This window comes from Petaurus breviceps, unplaced genomic scaffold, assembly GCF_028583685.1.
Source record: "Petaurus breviceps papuanus isolate PSGF00001 unplaced genomic scaffold, PetGlider_PUasm1.0 173, whole genome shotgun sequence".
In the NCBI taxonomy this organism is placed as follows: domain Eukaryota; kingdom Metazoa; phylum Chordata; class Mammalia; order Diprotodontia; family Petauridae; genus Petaurus; species Petaurus breviceps.
Genome location: NW_027185759.1, coordinates 38517637 through 38524225, shown reverse-complemented (window position 1 = coordinate 38524225; position 6589 = coordinate 38517637).

The window sequence follows — 6589 nt, the reverse complement described above, 5'->3', positions numbered from 1 at the left end:
CACACACACACACACACACACACACACACACACACACACACACACACCTGACCAAACAATATGAAATGAGCTAATATGTTCAACAGGAGATGAGAAGAGGAAGGAAGGAACATTCTCTGGCTGGGTGGTCAATGACAGTTTACATGGAAGCTTGAAGATTCCCAAGTCCAGAGATGGACATGAACAACACTAGAGGTCATCTAGTCCAGTCCCCTCATTTTACAGATTAGGACACTGAGTCCCATAGAAGTTACGCAATTTTCACAAAGTCACCCAACACAATCAGAGCATCTGAGTCTGGAACCCAACTCCTCTGATTCCAAACATCGCTCCCTGATATTTGAGCTAGGTTTTACAAACAGATGGAACTTGTGAGGAAAGGAAGAAGGGCATTCCCAGTATGGGACATAGTGTAAGCAAAGATTCAGTGGTGGGAAAGCAGAGCATGTTTGGGGATGATAAATAGACCAGTCTGATTGGAAGACAAGAGGTCAACAGCCTCAGGGCCCTAGGCAGAACAGGCCTGTATTTAAGTCAATTTCAATTTGTTTCTGTCCATAACCTCTAGCAATCCAAACCAATATAGCTGATGGGTGATAGTTTGAAGTCAATTAGGTTGAGGCAAAGTGCCTCTATTCAAAGGGGATTTTGCTGTTATCATCTCCAGAATCCAGAACATCCTGCTAACTGTTTACAGCCTAGTTAAAAAGGATCACCTAGGACTGTGAAAGATTACATGATACCTCCTCATCCTATCATTCCCTCGATCCACCTACTCAGCCTTTCACCCACTCATCTAAAAAGGTCATTCAAAGGCAAAACCATCACCAAATACAATTGCCACGAGCCAGAGAAGCTACACCAGATTGGACAGATCTCAACAACCCAGGTGGCAGTGTCCTTACCACTCGCACTCCTTCCCTTCTCTCACCAGTAAAACACAGCTCTGCACAAGCATTGACCATCCCACCTCACTGAAACACTCTCTAACCCAGGGCAAGCTTCCAAAGTCCACTTCAGCAAACATCAGCAACCAGCCTCCGTCTGGTGCCCTTAGACATACCTGGGGGTCATAGCCAATTACTCCCCTCCACCAAATTCTCTTGCAGTGCTTTGGAAGGAAAAAAAAAACAACCAAACATTTATTAAGTACCTACCATGTTCCAAATACTGTGCTAAGCACTTTACCAATATTATTTCATTCTATCATCACAACAACCCTGAGAGGTAGGTGCTATTAACCCCAGTACATAGTTGGGGAAACATAGGAAGGCAGAAGTTAAATTGACTTGCTCAGGGTTAGACAGCATCTGAATCCAGATTGGAACTCAGTTCTTCCTGACTCAAAGTTCAACATTCTGGCCACTGCCTCACCAACTGCCTACCAGACTTTAAGCAGCATCACACGCCTACCTCTTCTGCCTCTGTTCCTCTCATCTCATCAATGTCCCACCATCCTGAAGTAATGATGCCAGAGGCTTATGACGATCCATTGGTTTGAAGGGAACTCTGCATTCACTTGCCTTTGATCAGTCTGGTTTTGAGAGCTTGTATTTAATTCGGGGGAAAGTATGGTAACTCAGAACACTGATGTTCCATAGGCTAACATTATCACTTTTTAAAAACACATACGTGGACTTTTCTTGGTCATTTACAAAGTCCATTTAGAAGAGTTGGAGTTTAAAGGTGGCCTACAGCAAATATACGTGGCGGTGTGAAGTTGCAACATGCTTTCTAAGGTGGTCTGGATTTTCCATTGAGTATTAAACAAACCTGAGACAGAGTCTCTGGGAAGGTTGTCTCCATCTTCAATAAAATAACAGCTTCAGAGCTGAGCATTTGTGCCATAGAACTAATCAGTTAATCAGCCTCTGTGATGAGTATTTATTAAGAATATCCTGTGATAGGTGTTGAGATACCAAGATCCCAATGAACCAGTCCCTTCCCCCAAAAGAGCTCATACTCTACCGATAAATGATACCAAACTGAAACTACACATAAACACAACTAAATTAATGTTACAGAAGAGGAGTGTTGCTGACATCAGAGAAAAGTCCGGATGTTCAGTTGTTTCTATTGATGCATCCTGAAATGTAAATAATTTTAACACCCAAAGAGAACTAGGGAGATCTAACTGTTCTGGGCAACTCGGCAAGAAAACATCTGTGTGCTCCCAACCATATGGCTCAGCATTTATAATAACCTAGAAAACAGGGAGCCATTGTAATTAAGAATTTGTGTTAGCCATTTTGAGTTACCTTAGACTGGGGCTCCAGGGGTCCATGAACTTGGATGGGGAAAAAAGAAGACATCTTTATTTGTACTAACCTTCTGTTTCCTTTGTAATGCTATGTATTTCATGTATTTAAAAACATTATTCTGAAAAAGGGTCCATAGGCTTTGCCAGACTGCCATGGGTTGGTCATACACACACGCACACACACACACACACACACACACACACACTCTCTCTCTCTCTCACACACACACAGACTCTTCATACACACACAGACTCTCTCTTACACACTCACACACAGACTCTCTCTCTCTCACACACACACACATACACACACACACACACAGTTAAAAAACCCCCGTCTTGAACATCCTAACATAGAAAATGTTATTTTCTAACAACCAAGAGGCTGAATTTTGGTCTGTTCAAAAGACATTTGTTCATCTATACTCCCCATCGTCAAATAGAAGGCCAGGTTAGCTAAAGCTCACACCATCTTGACACACCATTTAGCTTTCCTTTTCCAAAAGCAGTAACTAGTGAACAGCAAAATGAGACTTTGACCCAGGAAACTGTAATCTAAAGCAGAACTGGCAAAGCCAATTAAGGATGGTTTTATACTTTAAAATACAATAAAACTTTATTTTTAAAGTGCAATGACCATTATTTGCTTGTGGGCCACACAAAAACAAGTAAAGGGCCAGATTGGACACAGGCGGCTGTAGTTTGCCAACATCTTACCGAGAGAAATAAGAAAAATAAAAAAAATAAATAAATAAAACAGTCATCCATTCAGCCTCAATTTAGTACCTCATTAGCAGAATAATTAGCTAAAATATGAATCTCTCAACTCAGAGGACATTTTTAATAACACCTAGCTAGAAGCTAGGATAATCAATTATCAAAAAAACCATTTATTGAGCACTATGTGTAGGCCTTGGCACTACAGTAACTAACACATAATCACCTATATGATCTTCATGGCACGAATCACAAAGTTGATTGGTGGCCTGGTTTGGGGCATTTCATGCCACTTGCCATAGAGATCAAAACTGTTGGTGACAGTTCTGCCCCCTCCACTGTCCAAATGCCCACGGAGAATGAGGCCTAACAGCCCTGGAGCTGGCAGCAAACTGATATCTCTGCTGCCTAAATCTCAGATTTTCTCCTCAGGGTTCAAATGTAAACAGAATTCTCTTTTACTGTGTAAACTCTCCATTTCTTTCTTCCTCTCCAGCCAGTCTGACCACAAATATTGGCTGAATGACTGTTTGCTCATGAGCTTCCTGTGACTAAGAAATCTGTCACCTGGTGTCCAGCTTTCCTGGGGTGAATCTTGCTATATTTAGATTGGCTGGAGCTCTGATAATCAACACAGAGTCTACCTCGAGGATACAATCCACTGGAACACCCTGGAGGAGGCACCTCATTGGCCTAGCCTTTAAGAAGGAGGAGTCATCTCTATGCCATAATCATTCAGAGGATAAGAAAGTCAAAGCATTATTTGCTCAGAATTTTGTTGTTATTGTGAGAGAAATCCAAATATGAGACAATGGCTCTCATCTGGTGGGCTGATGACCCTTGAGGATCCAGACAGAGCTCTTGCAAGCAAGCCTCAAATCCATATACAAATTAGCAAACTTAACTTTCTTTACAGAGAGACAGACTAGCATTACAGAAGCTGCAAGATCTGGGGCCAACTCTTACCTCTCATGTGGGGTATGTATCTAGCTATGTGTGCCTGGACAAGTTATCTAATCTCTTTGGACCTCAGTTTCCCCATCTGAAAAATTAGAAGATTGGACTTGATTTCTAAGGTGACTTCTAGGTCTCTATCTATAACCCACTGACCCTAAGTAACAGTAGTCATAGAGGAACTTCATCTAGGATTTCCTTAAATTGATCAAACCATCCCTGGAGTCTTGGTCACTATATTGCTATTTTCAAATATATGCTGATATTCTTATTGCTAATAAAACACATAAATTCATTTAAAAGGCATAAGGATTGAACCTGTGATTTAATTGGTCTACAGTTCCTAAGCAAGTAAATTCCCTCTGTAAATTCAGGTCAACACCTCTGCTGCTTATAATCTAAGAGAGTTGCCCAGAGCACTGAGCTGTTAAGTGGTTTGTCCAGAGTCACACAGCCAGTGTGATGAGACCTGAAGTCAAATCTTGCCAAGTTCAAGGCTATATTTCTTTTCACTGTTACACTAACTCTCCTTTTCTAAAAGGAAAATTGAATTCCGCATAGCTTTTTGTCATTGGGTGTTTTTGACATCAGCGAGTAGTCCCCACCAACTATGGGGGGGAGGGAAAACAGAAGTTCTGTGGGTCTTTTTGACATTAAAAAGTGGTTCCCATAAGATAATAAACTCAATAAAAAATCATTATCAGGACCATTTTTATGTTATAGATTATCACGGTATCTAAAGAACTGAGTTTGGGAATGATACCAGGGACAAGGGAGGTACACTCAGTGGGCATAAGCAAACTGCCAAACATGACAACAGAGGAATTGAAAAGAGGAAAATCAGAAAATTTTACAATGAAAACATGGACCAGTCAAGTAGTGAAAGCAAGAGATAGCTGACTTTCGTCATTATCACCACCACCATCATCATCATCAGTACTAGTATGTTATGTTTGCAAAGCACTTTGGGTACATTATCTCATCTGATCCTTGTAATGTCTTAGAGAAATAAAGTGATTTGTCAAAAGTCACATTACCAGTGTATATCTGAGTCAGAATTCGAACTCAGATCTTCCTAACTAGAACCAGAGCTCTGTCCATTTAAAGATAAGCCTTATGTTCCATTAATTCTCTAGACAATTCCTAGGGGTTGAAAGGATGACCCACAACATATAGGGGGACCCTCTTTGGGGATTTGTGGGAGGACTTGGACAGGCACAAATGGTCTGTGATCTGTATCCCTGGATGGTGTCACTACACGAAGGAGATCACTGTTCCATGGAAGTAACCATTGATGTAATAATAACAGGTGTTCATGTAGCACTTTCAAGCTTTGCAAAGCACTTTAAATGCATCACCTGCTTTAATGCATTGTTTCTCACTCCTGAACTGCTAGGCTATGACAGGCTCTCTGACCTCAAGCAGCTTGTTAACTAGCTGAAGAAAGTGTACCAATGCATATGAAGCAACAAGAAAAAACTGATGGCAATCTATAATTATCTCACATAAGGATTTCCCCATTTCTGGCTCCTTCAACTTTGTTCTTTCTTTTATTCCACGAGCTACTCACAGTTCTTGGATGCCGACCTATTTTATCCTTCCCCATCCCCTCCCCACCCCACCCCCACACACACTGTTTCCCAGCCCTCCCCAGTGCATGGTTTATCCTCTCATATAGCTCCCACCATCTGGATAAGCTTTTCTGGCTCTCTGGGCCTAATTATTTCACTGACTCTCAAGAGTCTTCCTTTCTCTCTTGTCTATGACTCATAGCCCTTTTACTAATGAACAATTAAGTCCCTGCTTTTCTGATTTTCCCTTGTTCTGTGACCAAGGATGGATTTAAGAGAACTTTGACAGACAATCCAGGTCTGTTTTAATTCCACCCTATCCTTCCCCTACACATGGAAGTCAGTGTATTATCCTCTGGCCTTAGAATGGAGGGAGGGGATTGTGACCCAGAAACAGAAATATCAAGTCACATAGAGCTGAAGTTTAATAGTTTTGGGTGGTGTTTTGTTTTGTCTTATTATTGTAAACTGGGAGGCCAAATAGTCAACTGATAAGCATGGAATAAGTGCCTGCTGTACCAGGCACCAGAGATACAAGACCAAAAATGAAACAGCCTCTGACCTCATGGTGCTTACATTCTATCAGGAAGACAATATGTATGTGTAAGTGCATATGTGTGTGTGTGTGTGTGTGTGTGTGTGTGTGTGCATAAGATGGGAGATGGAGTTTGGTCTGAGGAATAGTAAGCCAGTTTGCCTGGATCATCCCATCAAATGGGAAGGGGGGAAAAAGAGAAGTCAGGGAAATGAAAGAAAATGCAAGAAACCTTGTGAGAAGAGAGCACTGGAAGGGGAAGAAGAATTATGGAAAAGCAAGAAAATGAATAATCATGAAGGTGAAGTCAACAGAAAGAGGAGGAAGAGAAAACAAGATGTCTTCAAAGTGGGGGGCAGGGAAAGTGCTTCATGATTTCCAGATGGTAGCAGAAGGATGGAACAAAGATGGTTCCATGTCTGCTGGAGAAGTGTGAAACCTGGGGCAAGCCACTTAACCTTTCTTTGAGTCTCAGTCTCACCATTTATAAAAGTATGGATCATAACTCTAAACTACCTCTTAGGACAAGTGTGTGAGATGGCTCGTTTAGCC